Genomic DNA, 17,563 nt, shown 5'->3' with positions numbered 1-17,563 from the left:
CATTGAACGCCCTTACTGTCCACCCTGACTGGCGTTAAACGCCAGTCCCTCTAGCATTCTGGGCATTGAATGTCCAACAGGGATGTCCTAGCTGGCGTTCAACGCCAGCTTCCCTGGGTGAGTGGGCGTTGAACGCCCAATGAGGGGTTCCTCACTAGCATTCAGCGCCAGAAAGCCTTCCTCTTTGGGCATTGAACGCCCAGCCGGTGCTCCCTGGCTGGCGTTCAACGCCAGCTTTTCTGCCAGGATGGGCGTTAAACGCCCAGTGAGAACTTCCTCACTGGCGTTTAACGCCAGGCTTGCTGCCATTATGGGCGTTGAACGCCAAGTGAAGGCTTCTTCACTAGCGTTCAACGCCTTCCCATTCTCCTCCAATTCGGCCTCATCCTCCATGGTTATGGCCTTGTACTCTTCTCTGGGATTAACCTCAGTATTACTAAAAAGAGTTTCAGGAGAAATCTCAGGGATCCTCTTGCTCAGTTGACCAACTTGCACCTCCAAGTTTCTAATGGAGGACCTTGTTTCATTAATAAAATTATGAGTGGTCTTAGAGAGGCTGAAAACTAGAGTATCTAAGTCAGAAATGCTCTGCTTAGAGGTTTCCATATTCCCTTGAGAAGATGGGAATGGTGGTCTATTATTGAACCTATTCTGGTTCCTACCACCTTGATTGTTATTTAAACCTTGTTAAGGTTTCTGTTGATCCTTCCTGAGAGGTTAGGATTATTTCTCCATAAAGGATCGTAGGTGTTTTCATAGGGTTCTCCCATGTAATTCACCTCCTCCATAGTAGGTTGATCAGGATCATAAGCTTCTTCTTCAAGAGAAGCTTCCTGATTACTGCCAGCTGCAGTTTGCATCCCAGTGAGATGTTGAGAAATCATGTTGACCTGTTGGGTCAAGATCTTATTCTGAGCCAAGATGGCATTCAGAGTCTCAAATTTATGAACTCCTTTCTTCTGAGAGATTCCATGGTTAACAGGATTCCTCTCAGAAGTGTATATGAATTGGTTGTTTGTAACCATCTCAATGAGTTCTCTAGCTTCTGCAGGTGTTTTCTTCAAGTGGAGAGACCCACCTGCAGAGCTATCCAAGGAAATCTTGGATATCTCAAACAAGTCATCATAGAACACGCCTATGATGGACCATTCTGAGAGCATGTCAGGAGGACATCTCCTGATAAACTGCTTGTATCTTTTCCAAGCTTCATAGAGGGATTCACCTTCTCTTTGTTTGAAGGTTTGAACTTTCACTCTAATTTTACTCATCCTTTGAGGAGGAAAGAACTTAGCCAGAAAAGCATTTACAAGCTTTTCCCAAGAGTCAAGACTCTCTCTTGGTTGGGCAACCAACCAAAACTTAGCTCTGTCTCTTAAAGTAAAGGAAAAGAGCATCAGCTTGTAAACTTCAGGATTAACTCCGTTAATCTTTACAGTATCATAAATCTGTAAAAAACTTGCCAAGAACTGATGTGGATCTTCCATTGGAAGTCCATGAAATTTACAGTTCTGCTGCAGAAGAGAGACTAACTGAGGCTTAAGCTCAAAATTGTTAGCTCCAATGGCAGGTACAGAGATGCTTCTACCATAAAAGTCAGAGGTAGGCATGGTGAAGTCACCAAGGACCTTTCTGGGCTCCTCTTGTGGTTCGGTCATGTCCTCCGGTTCTTGTTTAAAACTTTCTGAAAGGTCTCTTTTGGAGTGTTGTGCTTTAGCTAGTTGTAAATGCCTCATTAGAGTCTTCTCAGGTTCAGGATCAGGAGTCAAGAGGGGTTCTTTATCCCTGTTCCTGGTCATAAACAAGAAGAAAAGAAAAAGAAGAAGAGAGACTATGCCAATAGACAAGAAGCTCCTCCTTAAATTCAAAAGTAAAGAAAGAAGAAGAAGATAAAAAATAAAAATAAAAATAAATAAAATAAGTAGAGAAAAAATACCTTGAAAATAGCAGATAAGAGTAAATAAAAGAAGATAGAATAAAAGAGAAGAGAAAAGAAGAAAGCTTCTTGTGCCAGTTGGCAAGAAGCTCCAAGTAAGATGTGAAGAAGAAAGAAAAGAAGATAAAGAATTGTAGGTAGAAGAAGAAATAGGGATAGGAGAGTTTGAATAATACAGATGAGAAGAGAAGAAGTATAAATAGAAAAAGTAAATAAGAATTAAAATATTTGTTTATTTTTATTTATTTAATTATTCTTGAAAATTAGGTTATTAATTTAAAAGAAATTTAAAATTTAAATGTTAATTTTCGAAAAATAGAAGGGAGAGAAGAGAGAGTAATTTTTAAAAATTAAGAGTTAGTTAGGTGATTTTGAAAAAGAAGAGAGAGAGAAGAAGATATTATTTTCAAAAATTAAAGAGGGAAGAGTTAGTTAGGGGTTTTTGAAAAATAAGAGAGAGAAGATGAGAAGTGGTTTTCGGAAATTAAGAAGAGAGAGTTAGTTAGGTGGTTTTGAAAATGATAAGAGAGAAGATAAGATATTAATTAAGAAAAGATAAAAATAAAAATAAAATTAAAAGATAAGATGAGAAAAGATTTGAATTTTAAAAATAAGATAAGATAAGAAATTAAAAAGTTTTGAAAAAGATATGATTTGAATTTTGAAAAAGATAAGATAAGATTTTTAAATTTTGAAAAAGATATGATAAGTTTTGAAAAAGATATGATATTTAATTTTGAAAATTTTGATTTTTGAAAACTTGACAACTAAGATATGATAAGATAAAATTTTAAAATCAAAATATGAATTTTTAAATGAAATTTTCGAAAATTATGTTAAAATTAGTTAGAAAAGATATTTTTTTGATTTTTTGAATTTTATGATGAAAGAGAAAAACACAAAAAAGACACAAGACTTAAAATTTTTAGATCTAGCACCCTTGTTTTTCAAAAATTTTTGGAGGAAAACACAAAGGGACACCAAACTTAAAAATTTTAAGATCAAGACACATACAAGACTCAAGAACACCTTGAAGATTCACAAGATCACAAAGAACAAAATTTAAAGACTCAAAAAATACAAGAACATAAAAAGAATACCAAACTTAAAATTTTTAGAAAACTGAAACAAAATTGTCAAAAAACAAAAGAAAATTAACAAGAAAATACCAAACTTAAAAATTGACACAAGATTTAACCAAAAAAAAATTATTTTTAAAAATTTTTAGAAAACAGGACTCAAGAAAAACAAAAAACTCAACAAGAACATCAATACTGCAAACAGAAAGCTGAGGATGCCAAAAATAAACTATATGAAAAAAGGTTTTTGAAAAGTTTTAAAATTTTTGTAATTGAAAAGCATGAACATGCAGGACTCAAACCAAGAACAAGAATTGAACAAAGAAAAGAAAAATATTTTTGAAAAAGACTTTTAAAAATTTTCGAAAATTAAGAAAAAAAAAACAAAAACAAAAGGCTCAAACAAAAATAAAAATTATCTGATCTAGGGGAGCAAGACAATCCGTCAGTATGTCCAAACACAACAATCCCCGGCAATGGCGCCAAAAACTTAGTGTGCGTGTAAGCAAACCCCCACACTATTCGTACAGCAGCAGTACCAGCAGGTGCACTGGATCGTCCAAGTAATACCTGAGGGAGTCAGGGTTGATCCCACGAGGATTGTGGCTTGAAGCAAGCAATGGTTGTTTGCCAGGTCTTAGTCAGGCAGAATCAGAGAGTTTATGTAAACCTTGAATGATTATAAGTCATATATCAAATATTTGGATGTTAAGTAGAAATAAGGATAGGAATAGAGTTGAGAGTCGGAGTTGCTTTGTCTTTTTGAACGAACTCTGGTATTACTGTCTTCCTTGCTTGTGAATGATCTTCTTCAATGGCAGGCTGTAAGTGATCAAATCCATTGCCCGTGGTCATTGATCTCCTCTGCTACAAGTCAAACGTCATTGCCTGTGGTCATTCAATCTGACGGAGGGTGAAGCTCTAGTAAGTCAATCTCTTGGCGATCCTACTCAAAATGCCACAGACAAGGTCGAATCTTCTAGATCAGAGAACGCTGCTTCTTTGGATTCTAGCCTATACCACGGAGACCCTAATCTCCTCGGAAATCGGCTGAACTGGTGTCTCGAGAAGTCCCCAACAAAGTCGTGGATTAACCGTCTGAGAGATGTATACACATAGCTGTTGGCTCGTGCTTTCCGGCCAAGTATTCACACGAACCCAAGTAGATGCGGGTGTTTGTCAGGCATGTTTATCTTAATGTGATGAACAGAGCTAATTGGTTAGATCATCCTATTCACCACGATGAAGATCGAATATACATCTTAGAGATAGATCAAACACAGATCGAAGAAGAAACAGTAATACTTTTATTAATTCATAGGACTCAGCAGGACTCCTCCCCTAAACCTAGGAGGTTTAGAAACTCATACTAAAGTAAAATACAAGTGAAAAACGAAATAATACTGAATGGTAGTATGTTGTTCGAATGATTATGTAAAATATACTTTAAATACTAAACAGATGACTAGTAAGGGTAAAATAGTCTATTTAGTACTAAAATCCACTTTTGGGGCCCACTTAGTGAGTGTTTGGGCTGAGCTTTGATGAGATCCACGTCCTTTGTGGTCTCTTGGGAGTGGAACACCAGCGAGGGGGTCCTCTTTGGGTGTTTGTACATTGGTCTCTGCTCTTTGGGCGCTGGACGCCTGGAAGGGGGCAGGAAGCTGGCATTGGACGTCCGTTTTGGGCCTTCTAATCTGAAGCAAAGTATGGACTATTATATATTTCTGGAAGACTCTGGAAGTCAGCTTTCCATAGCCGTTGAGAGCGCTCCATTTGGACTTCTGTAGCTCCAGAAAAGCTCTTTTGAATACAAGTATGTCAGATCTAGACAGCATCTGTAGTGCTTTTTCTGTCTCTGAATCAGACTTCTGCTCCAGCTCCTCAATTTCAGCCAAAAATTACCTGTGTTGAGTTAAGAAATTAACTAACATAATTGATGATGACAAACATTAGATTACGGCTAATTAACCAATCAGTTTTGATTATTTTGGTGTTGTGTTGCAGGCCTGATGAGCGGATAATTTATACGCTTTTTGACATTGTTTTTAGTATGTTTTTAGTAGGATCTAGTTACTTTTAGGGATGTTTTCATTAGTTTTTATGTTAAATTTACATTTCTGGACTTTACTATGAGTTTGTGTGTTTTTCTGTAATTTCAGGTATTTTCTGGCTGAAATTGAGGGACTTGAGCAAAAATCAGATTCAGAGATTGAAGAAGGACTGCTGATGCTGTTGGATTCTGACCTCCCTGCACTCAAAGTGGATTTTCTGGAGCTACAGAACTCGAAATGGCGCGCTTCCAATTGCGTTGGAAAGTAGACATCCAGGGCTTTCCAGCAATATATAATAGTCTATACTTTGGCCAAGAATTGACGATGTAAACTGGCGTTCAACGCCAGCCCTCTGCCCAAATCTGGCGTCCAGCGCCAGAAAAGGATCCAAAACCAGAGTTGAACGCCCGAACTGGCACAGAAACTGGTGTTCAACTCCACAAATGGCCTCTGCACGTGCAACACTCAGGTTCAGCCCAAACACACACCAAGTGGGCCCCGGAAGTGGATTTATGCATCAATTACTTACTCATGTAAACCCTAGTAGCTAGTTTATTATAAATAGGACCTTTTACTATTGTATTAGGCATCTTTGGTCTCAGTTTTAATCCATTGTTCATCTTAGGAGACTATTGATCATGTTTTAGGGGGCTGGCCATCTCGGCCATGCCTGGACCTTTCACTTATGTATTTTCAACGGTAGAGTTTCTACACTCCATAGATTAAGGTGTGGAGCTCTGCTGTTCCTCAAAGATTAATGCAAAGTACTACTGTTTTCTATTCAATTCATCTTATTTCGCTTCTAAGATATCCATTCACACCCAAGAATGTGATGAAGGTGATGATTACGTGTGACGCTCATCACCATCTCCCCTATGAACACGTGCCTGACAAACACTTCCGTTCTACATGAAATAAGCTAGAATGAATATCTCTTAGATCTCTTAACCGGAATCTTCGTGGTGTAAGCTAGAATGATGGCGGCATTCAAGAGAATCCGAAAAGTCTAAACCTTGTCTGTGGTATTCCGAGTAGGATTCAATGATTGAATGACTGTGACGAGCTCCTAACTCGCGATTGCAGGGCGTTAGTGACAGACGCAAAAGGATAGTAAATCCTATTCCAGCATGATCGAGAACCGATAGATGAATAGCCGTGCCATGATAGGGTGCGTGAGCATATTATTCACTAAGAGGATAAGATGAAGCCATTGGCAAGGGTGATGCCTCCAGACGATTAGCCGTGCCGTGACAGGGCATTGGATCATTTTCCCGAGAGATGACCGAAAGTAGCCATTGACAGTGGTGATGTATCACATAAAGCCAGCCATGGAAAGGAGTGAGACTGATTGGATGAAGATAGCAGGAAAGCAGAGGTTCAGAGGAACGAAAAGCATCTCCATTCGCTTATCTAAAATTTCTACCAATGATTTACATAAGTATCTCTATCCCTATTTTATTATATTAAATTCGAAAACATCATTATCCATTTATATCTGCCTAACTGAGATTTGCAAGGTGACCATAGCTTGCTTCATACCAACAATCTCCGTGGGATTCGACCCTTACTCACGTAAGGTATTACTTGGACGACCCAGTGCACTTGCTGGTTAGTTGTATCGAAGTTGTGACAAATTATGAATGTGTAATCACGATTACGCGTACCAAGTTGCTCACGTGCCAGAAATAGTTTGAGCCTGGACATCACAATTTCGTGCACCAAATTTTTGGCGCCGTTGCCGGGAATTGTTTGAGTTTGGACAACGGACGGCTCATCTTGTTGCTCAGATTAGGTAATTTTCTTTTCGTTTTGTTTTCAAAAATATTTTCAACAATTGTCCCATTTGTTTTCGAAAAAAAAATGTGTTTTCAAAAATTGTATTCAAGATTTTTTGAATTCTAGTGTTTCATGAAGCATGTGAAGCCTGGCTGGCTGTAAAGCCATGTCTAAATTCTTTTGGACTGAGGCTTCCAAACCATCAGAGGTAAGTTACATACTTGATAAATGATGAGCAGCAATTTGTTATCAAGATCAATATACTCTGGTGTTAAATGCTGAAGCTTGGCTGGCCATTGGCCATGTCTAGTGTTTTGGACTGGAGCTTTCTTTGAAAGCTTGGCTGGCTAGTGAGCCATGTCTAATTCCTGGACTGAAGCTTTAGACTAAGAATGCAAGATTTCTGGAATTCATATTAAAAATTTTGGAATCCTTATTTTCCTTTTTCATATAATTTTCGAAAAATATAAAATAAAAATAAAAAAAATTAGAAAATCATAAAAATCAAAAATATTTTTCTGTTTCTTGTTTGAGTCTTGAGTCATATCATAAGTTTGGTGTCACTTGCATATGCATCTTGCATTTTTTCGAAAATATCATGCATTCATAGTGTTCTTCATGATCTTCAAGTTGTTCTTGGTAAGTCTTCTTGTTTGATCTTGATGATTTTTTGTTTTGTGTCTTTTCATGTTTATCATATGCATTCTTGAATTCTTAGTGCGTAAGCATTAAAGAATTCTAAGTTTGGTGTCCTGCATGTTTTCTTTGCATTAAAAGTTTTTCAAAATTGTGTCTATGATGTTCATCTTGGCATTCAAAGTGTTCTTGGTGTTCATCTTGACATTCATAGCATTCTTGCATGCATCACATGTTTTGATCTAAAAATTTCATGCATTGCATAATTTTCATGTTTTTCATAAAAGTTTCAAAAATCAAAAAAATATCTTTCCCTTTTTCTCTCATCAAATTCGAAAATTTGAGTTGACTTTTTCAAAAAATTTTAAAAATCAAGTTGTTTCTTATGAGTCAAATCAAATTTTCAATTTGAAAATCTTATCTTTTTCAAAATCTTTTTCAAAAATTGTATTCAAGATTTTTAAGAATGAATTCTAGTGTTTCATGAAGCATGTGAAGCCTGGCTGGCTGTAAAGCCATGTCTAAATTCTTTTGGACTGAGGCTTCCAAACCATCAGAGGTAAGTTACATACTTGATAAATGATGAGCAGCAATTTGTTATCAAGATCAATATACTCTGGTGTTAAATGCTGAAGCTTGGCTGGCCATTGGCCATGTCTAGTGTTTTGGACTGGAGCTTTCTTTGAAAGCTTGGCTGGCTAGTGAGCCATGTCTAATTCCTGGACTGAAGCTTTAGACTAAGAATGCAAGATTCCTGGAATTCATATTAAAAATTTTGGAATCCTTATTTTCCTTTTTCATATAATTTTCGAAAAATATAAAATAAAAGTAAAAAAAATTAGAAAATCATAAAAATCAAAAATATTTTTCTGTTTCTTGTTTGAGTCTTGAGTCATATCATAAGTTTGGTGTCACTTGCATATGCATCTTGCATTTTTTCGAAAATATCATGCAATCATAGTGTTCTTCATGATCTTCAAGTTGTTCTTGGTAAGTCTTCTTGTTTGATCTTGATGATTTTTTGTTTTGTGTCTTTTCATGTTTATCATATGCATTCTTGAATTCTTAGTGCGTAAGAATTAAAGAATTCTAAGTTTGGTGTCCTGCATGTTTTCTTTGCATTAAAAGTTTTTCAAAATTGTGTCTATGATGTTCATCTTGGCATTCAAAGTGTTCTTGGTGTTCATCTTGACATTCATAGCATTCTTGCATGCATCACATGTTTTGATCTAAAAATTTCACGCATTGCATAATTTTCATGTTTTTCATAAAAGTTTCAAAAATCAAAAAAATATCTTTCCCTTTTTCTCTCATCAAATTCGAAAATTTGAGTTGACTTTTTCAAAAATTTTTAAAAATCAAGTTGTTTCTTATGAGTCAAATCAAATTTTCAATTTGAAAATCTTATCTTTTTCAAAATCTTTTTCAAAAATCAAATCTTTTTCAAAAATCTTTTTCTTATTTTTTATACCAAATTTTCGAAAATAACATAATCAATTTATGTTTTGATTCAAAAATTTGAAGTTTGTTACTTGCTTGTTAAGAAAGATTCAAACTTTGAGTTCTAGAATCATATCTTGTGATTTCTTGTGAATCAAGTCATTAATTGAGATTTTTAAGATAAAATCTTTTTTCAAAACTAATTTCTATCATATCTTTTCAAAAATATCTTCTCATCTTATCTTTTTCAAAAAAAATATCTTTTCAAAATATCTTTCCTAACCTCCTAACTACCTTTTCAAAATTGGTTTTCAAAAATTGTTTCAACTAACTAACTAACTTTTTGTTTGTTTCTTAACTTTTTCAAAACCACCTAACTAATTCTCCCTTTCTAATTTTCGAAAATACCTCCCCCTTTTTCAAAAATTTCTTTTTAATTAACTAATTATTTTTATTTTTTATTTTTGATTTCAAAAATTTTCGAAAAATTACTGACATTTTTCAAAAACCATTTTCGAAAATCACTAACTCTTTTTCAAAATAATTTTCGAAAATTATCCCTCCCCCATCTCATTCTATTTATTCATTCATATCCTAACATCTCATCTCACCTCTCTTCCATCCTCACAGTTGTGTTTCTTCCATTATATTACATTCTTTGTCTCCTCCTCTTCTTCCACTCACACAGGAATCCCTATACTGTGGTATAAAGGATCTCCATTATTATTATTATTTTTCTGTGCCTTCTTCTTTGTCATATGAGCAGGAGCAAAGATAAGAACATTCTTGTGGAAGCAGATCCAGAACCTGAAAGGACTCTAAATAGAAAATTAAGAGAAGCCAAAATACAACAATCCAGAGATAACCTTTCAGAAATTTTCGAACAGGAAAAGGAGATGGCAGCCGAAAATAATAATAATGTAAGGAAGATGCTTGGTGACTTTACTGCACCTAATTCCAATTTACATGGAAGAAGCATCTCCATTCCTGCCATTGGAGCAAACAATTTTGAGCTGAAACCTCAATTAGTTTCTCTGATGCAGCAGAACTGCAAGTTTCATGGACTTCCATCTGAAGATCCTTTTCAGTTCTTAACTGAATTCTTGCAGATATGTGATACTGTTAAGACTAATGGAGTAGATCCTGAAGTCTACAGGCTCATGCTTTTCCCTTTTGCTGTAAGAGATAGAGCTAGATTATGGTTGGATTCTCAACCTAAAGACAGCCTGAACTCTTGGGATAAGCTGGTCACGGCTTTCTTAGCCAAGTACTTTCCTCCTCAAAAGCTGAGCAAGCTTAGAGCTGATGTTCAAACCTTCAGGCAGAAAGAAGGTGAATCCCTCTATGAAGCTTGGGAAAGATACAAACAGTTGACCAAAAAGTGTCCTTCGGACATGCTTTCAGAATGGACCATCCTGGATATATTCTATGATGGTCTGTCTGAGTTATCTAAGATGTCATTAGATACTTCTGCAGGTGGATCCATTCACCTAAAGAAAACACCTGCAGAAGCTCAAGAACTTATTGACATGGTTGCTAATAACCAGTTCATGTACACTTCTGAAAGGAATCCTGTGAGTAATGGGATGCCTATGAAGAAGGGAGTTCTTGAAGTTGATACTCTGAATGCCATATTGGCTCAGAACAAAATATTGACTCAGCAAGTCAATATGATTTCTCAGAGTCTGCATGGAATGCAAGCTGCATCCAACAGTACTCAAGAGGCATCTTCTGAAGAAGAAGCCTATGATCCTGAGAACCCTGCAATAGCAGAGGTAAATTACTTAGGTGAACCTTATGGAAACACCTATAACTCAACATGGAGAAATCATCCAAATTTCTCATGGAAGGATCAAAAGCCCCAACAAGGCTTTAATAATGGTGGAAGAAACAGGTTTAGCAATAGCAAACCTTTTCCATCATCAACTCAGCAACAGACAGAGAACTCTGAACAAAATGCTTCTAAATTAGCAAATATAGTCTCTGATCTATCTAAGGCCACTGTAAGTTTCATGAATGAAACAAGGTCTTCCATTAGAAATCTGGAAGCACAAGTGGGCCAGCTGAGTAAAAGGATCACTGAAATCCCTCCTAGTACTCTCCCAAGCAATACAGAAGAGAACCCAAAAGGAGAGTGCAAGGCCATTGACATCAGCGCCATGGCCGAACCTGTGAGAAGAGGAGAGGACGTGAATCCCAAGGAGGAAGACCTCCTGGGACGTCCAATGATCAATAAGGAGCTTCCCTCTGAGGAACCAAAGGAATCTGAGGCTCATCTAGAGACCATAGAGATTCCATTGAACCTCCTTATGCCATTCATGAGCTCTGATGAGTATTCCTCTTCTGAAGAGAATGAGGATGTTACTGAAGAGCAAACTGCCAAGTTTCTTGGTGCAATCATGAAGCTGAATGCCAAATTATTTGGCATTGATACTTGGGAAGTTGAACCTCCCTTGTTCATCAATGAACTAAGAGATCTGGATCAACTGACATTGCCTCAGAAGAGACAGGATCCTGGAAAGTTCATAATACCCTGTACCATAGGCACTATGATCTTTAAGGCTCTATGTGACCTTGGTTCAGGAATAAACCTCATGCCCCTCTCTGTAATAGAGAAACTGGGAATCTATGGGGTGCAAGCTGCTAAAATCTCATTAGAGATGGCAGACAGTTCAAGAAAACAGGCTTATGGACAAGTAGAGGACGTTTTAGTAAAGGTTGAGGGCCTTTACATCCCTGCTGATTTCATAGTCCTGGATACTGGAAAGGAAGAGGATGAATCCATCATCCTAGGAAGACCTTTCCTGGCCACAGCAAGAGCTGTGATTGATGTTGACAGAGGTGAAATAGTCCTTCAATGGAATGAGAACTCCCTTGTATTCAAAACTCAAGGATCTCCCTCTGCAACCATGGAGAGGAAGCTTGAAAAGCTTCCCTCAAAGCAGAGTCAACCAGAGCCCCCACAGTCAAACTCTAAGTTTGGTGTTGGGAGGCCACAACCAAACTCTAAATTTGGTGTTGAACTCCCATATCCAAACTCTAAGTTTGGTGTTGGAGAGTCTCAACAAAGCTCTGCACATATGTGAGGCTCCATGAGAGCCCACTGTCAAGCTATTGACATTAAAAAAGCGCTTGTTGGGAGGCAACCCAATGTTTATCTAATTCTTATTTTTATTGTTTTTCATGTTTTCTTAGGTTCATGATCATGTGGAGTCACAAAATAAATATAAAAATTGAAAACGGAATCAAAAACAGCAGAAGAAAAATCACACCCTGGAGGAGCATCTGTCTGGCGTTCAGCGCCAGAACAGAGCATGGTTCTGGCGCTGAACGCCCAAAATAGGCATCTTATGGGCGCTGAACGCCAGAACAGATATGGTTCTGGCGTTCAACACCAGAAATGGCACACAGATGGGCGTTGAACGCCCAAAATGGCCACCAACCTGGCGCTGAACTCCCAGAATTGGATACAAAGGCATTTTTACATGCCTAATGGGTGCAGGGATGTAAATCCTTGAACACCTCAGGATCTGTGGACCCCACAGAATCCACTCAGGATCTGTAGACCCCACAGGATCCACTCAGGATCCGTGGACCCCACAGGATCCCCACCTACCTCCACTCACTTCTTCTCACCACTCTCTTTCACACAACCCCATAAACACTCTTACCCAAAAACCCTTCACCAATCACCTCAAACTCTCTTCCCCATCACCTCTTCACCACTCACATCCATCCACTCTTCCCCATAAACCTACCTCATAAACTCCACCTACCTTCAAAATTCAAAACCAATTTCCCACCCAAACCCACCCATATGGCCGAACCTTAACCCCCCTCCCTTCCCTATATAAAGACCTCCATTCTTCATCAAATTCACACAACACACCCCTCTACACTCTCCTTGGCCGAAACCACATCTTCCTCTCCCTCTCCATATTTCTTCTTCTTCTTCTTCTATTCTTTTGTTTCTTGCTCGAGGGCGAGCAATATTCTAAGTTTGGTTTGGTAAAAGCATAGCTTTTTGGTTTTTCCATTACCATTGATGGCATCAAAGACCGGAGAATCCTCTAGAAGAGGGAAAGGGAAGATAAAAGCTTCCAAATCCGAGTCATGGGAGATGGAAAGGTTCATCTCCAAAGCCCATCAAGACCACTTCTATGATGTTGTGGCCAAGAAGAAGGTGATCCCTGAGGTCCCTTTTAAACTCAAAAGAAATGAGTATCCGGAGATCCGACATGAAATTCAAAGAAGAGGTTGGAAAGTTCTAACAAATCCCATCCAACAAGTCGGCATCCTAATGGTTCAAGAGTTCTATGCCAATGCATGGATCACCAAGAACCATGATCAAAGTAAGAACCCGGATCCAAAGAACTATGTTACAATGGTTCGGGGGAAATACTTAGATTTTAGTCCGGAGAATGTGAGGTTGGCGTTCAACTTGCCATACATGGAAGAGAACGCACGCCCCTACACAAGGAGAGTCAACTTTGATCAAAGGTTGGACCAAGTCCTTATGGACATATGTGTAGAAGGAGCTCAATGGAAGATTGACTCCAAAGGCAAGCCGGTTCAACTAAGAAGATTGGACCTCAAGCCTATAGCTAGAGGATGGTTGGAGTTTATTCAATGCTCAATCATTCCCACTAGCAACCGGTCTGAAGTTACTATAGACCGGGCCATCATGATCCATAGCATCATGATTGGAGAAGAGGTGGAAGTTCATGAGATTATACCTCAAGAACTCTACAAGGTGGCTGACAAGTCCTCCACCATGGCAAGGTTAGCCTTTCCTCACCTCATTTGCCACCTATGCAATTCAGCTGGGATTGACATAGAGGGAGATATCCTCATTAAAGAGGAAAAGCCCATCACTAAGAAAAAGATGGAGCAAGCAAGAGAGCCCAGTCATGGAGCTCAAGAGGCGCAAGAAGCTCATCACCATGAGATTCCGGAAATGCCTCAAATGCACTTTCCTCCACAAAACTATTGGGAGCACATCAACACCTCCCTAGAAGAATTGAGTTCCAATATGGGACAACTAAGGGTGGAACATCAAGAGCACTCCATCATGCTTCATGAAATAAGAGAAGATCAAAAAGCAATGAGGGAGGAGCAACAAAGACAAGGAAGAGACATAGAAGAGCTCAAGGACATCATTGGTTCCTCAAGAAGGAAACGCCACCATCACTAAGGTGGAGTCATTCCTTGTTTTTGCTTTCTCTGTTTTTCGTTTTCTATGTTATGTGCTTATCTATGTTTGTGCCTTCATTACATGATCATTAGTAGTTAGTAACTTTGTCTTAAAGATATGAATGTCCTATGAATCCATCACCTCTCTTAAATGAAAAATGTTTTAATTCAAAAGAACAAGAAGTACATGAGTTTCGAATTTATCCTTGAACTTAGCCTAATTATATTGATGTGGTGACAATGCTTCCTGTTTTCTGAATGTATGCTTGAACAGTGCATATGTCTTTTGAAGTTGTTGTTTAAGAATGTTAAATATGTTGGCTCTTGAAAGAATGATGACTAGGAGACATGTTATTTGATAATCTGAAAAATCATAAAAACGATTCTTGAAGCAAGAAAAAGCAGCAAAGAACAAAGCTTGCAGAAAAAAAAAGGGGGCGAAAAAAAATAATAATAATAATAAAGAAAAAGAAAAAGCAAGCAGAAAAAGCCAATAACCCTTAAAACCAAAAGGCAAGGGCAAATAAAAAAGGGATCCCAAGGCTTTGAGCATCAGTGGATAGGAGGGCCTAAAGGAATAAAATCCTGGTCTAAGCGGCTAAACCAAGCTGTCCCTAACCATGTGCTTGTGGCGTGTAGGTGTCAAGTGAAAACTTGAGACTGAGCGGTTAAAGTCAAGGTCCAAAGCAAAAGAAGAGTGTGCTTAAGAACCCTGGACACCTCTAATTGGAGACTTTAGCAAAGCTGAGTCACAATCTGAAAAGGTTCACCCAATTATGTGTCTGTGGCATTTATGTATCCGGTGGTAATACTGGAAAACAAAGTGCTTAGGGCCACGGCCAAGACTCATAAAAAAGCTGTGTTCAAGAATCATCATACTAAACTAGGAGAGTCAATAACACTATTCGAAATCTGAAGTTCCTATAGATGCCAATCATTCTGACCCTCAATGGATAAAGTGAGATGCCAAAACTATTCAAGAGGCAAAAAGCTATAAGTCCCGCTCATATGATTGGAGCTATGTTTCATTGATAGTTTGGAATTTATAGTATATTCTCTTCTTTTTATCCTATTTGATTTTCAGTTGCTTGGGGACAAGCAACAATTTAAGTTTGGTGTTGTGATGAGCGGATAATTTATACGCTTTTTGACATTGTTTTTAGTATGTTTTTAGTAGGATCTAGTTACTTTTAGGGATGTTTTCATTAGTTTTTATGTTAAATTCACATTTCTGGACTTTACTATGAGTTTGTGTGTTTTTCTGTAATTTCAGGTATTTTCTGGCTGAAATTGAGGGACTTGAGCAAAAATCAGATTCAGAGATTGAAGAAGGACTGCTGATGCTGTTGGATTCTGACCTCCCTGCACTCAAAGTGGATTTTCTGGAGCTACAGAACTTGAAATGGCGTGCTTCTAATTGCGTTGGAAAGTAGACATCCAGGGCTTTCCAGCAATATATAATAGTCCATACTTTGGCCAATAATTGATGACGTAAACTGGCGTTCAACGCCAGCCTTCTGCCCAAATCTGGCGTCCAGCGCCAGAAAAGGATCCAAAACCAGAGTTGAACGCCCAAACTGGCACAGAAACTGGCGTTCAACTCCACAAATGGCCTCTGCACGTGCAACACTCAGGCTCAGCCCAAACACACACCAAGTGGGCCCCGGAAGTGGATTTATGCATCAATTACTTACTCATATAAACCCTAGTAGCTAGTTTATTATAAATAGGACCTTTTACTATTGTATTAGGCATCTTTGGTCTCAGTTTTAATCCATTGTTCATCTTAGGAGACTATTGATCACGTTTTAGGGGGCTGGCCATCTCGGCCATGCCTGGACCTTTCACTTATGTATTTTCAACGGTAGAGTTTCTACACTCCATAGATTAAGGTGTGGAGCTCTGCTGTTCCTCAAAGATTAATGCAAAGTACTACTGTTTTCTATTCAATTCATCTTATTTCGCTTCTAAGATATCCATTCGCACCCAAGAATGTGATGAAGGTGATGATTACGTGTGATGCTCATCACCATCTCCCCTATGAACACGTGCCTGACAAACACTTCCGTTCTACATGAAATAAGCTAGAATGAATATCTCTTAGATCTCTTAACCAGAATCTTCGTGGTGTAAGCTAGAATGATGGCGGAATTCAAGAGAATCCGGAAAGTCTAAACCTTATCTGTGGTATTCCGAGTAGGATTCAATGATTGAATGACTGTGACGAGCTCCTAACTCGCGATTGCAGGGCGTTAGTGACAGACGCAAAAGGATAGTAAATCCTATTCCAGCATGAACGAGAACTGACAGATGAATAGCCATGCCGTGACAGGGTGCGTGAGCATATTATTCACTGAGAGGATAAGATGAAGCCATTGACAAGGGTGATGCCTCCAGACGATTAGCCGTGCCGTGACAGGGCATTGGATCATTTTCCCGAGAGATGACCGAAAGTAGCCATTGACAGTGGTGATGTATCACATAAAGCCAGCCATGGAAAGGAGTGAGACTGATTGGATGAAGATAGCAGGAAAGCAGAGGTTCAGAGGAACGAAAAGCATCTCCATTCGCTTATCTGAAATTTCTACCAATGATTTACATAAGTATCTCTATCCCTATTTTATTATATTAAATTCGAAAACATCATTATCCATTTATATCTGCCTAACTGAGATTTGCAAGGTGACCATAGCTTGCTTCATACCAACAATCTCCGTGGGATTCGACCCTTACTCACGTAAGGTATTACTTGGACGACCCAGTGCACTTGCTGGTTAGTTGTATCGAAGTTGTGACAAATTATGAATGTGTAATCACGATTACGCGTACCAAGTTGCTCACGTGCCAGAAATAGTTTGAGCCTGGACATCACAATTTCGTGCACCAAGGCCAAAAATCAATATGAAGCAGTAGCCCAAGTGGATGAAAAATATAAACAAGGCTGGTGGGCCACAATCCAAAGGAAGCCCAAAAAAAACAAAGCAAAGAAATCAAAATGGTCTAATTGAATCTAATTGAACCTATGCTCGATTTGATATCACTCAAGGCTAATCCCTCCATTTTGCTTCGAAAGCAATGCTCACTTTTTCCTGTCTCGGTCAGAACTCAGAGAAAGAGAGAGAATGCTTAGCTCCTAAGCTGTTCACCAAAGAAGCAAGAAAGAGAAGGTTTAGCAAAAAGGTTGAAGTCTAATCACCCACATCAATCTATATCAAGAAGAGGTCAGAAGCTAAAGGTGATTTTATTTCCTTCTACATGCATCTCATTTTCTTCTCTTCATCTTCAACTCTCTGCCACTCCAAATTGGGATACATGGGAAAGATGATCTTTGTTCAACATTACTGTGAATCTACAGTAAAAAATGTGTCTTGGGGATCAAGTAGTATTTCAATGGCTAAGATCTGGGTTTACCATTGAAAATATTTGTTTCTGCTGTCCTGTGGCTTTTGGTC

This window comes from Arachis ipaensis, chromosome B9 (assembly GCF_059453495.1).
Source record: "Arachis ipaensis isolate K30076 ecotype BB chromosome B9, ASM5945349v1, whole genome shotgun sequence".
Lineage (NCBI taxonomy): Eukaryota > Viridiplantae > Streptophyta > Magnoliopsida > Fabales > Fabaceae > Arachis > Arachis ipaensis.
Note: the sequence above shows the minus strand (reverse complement) of the source record.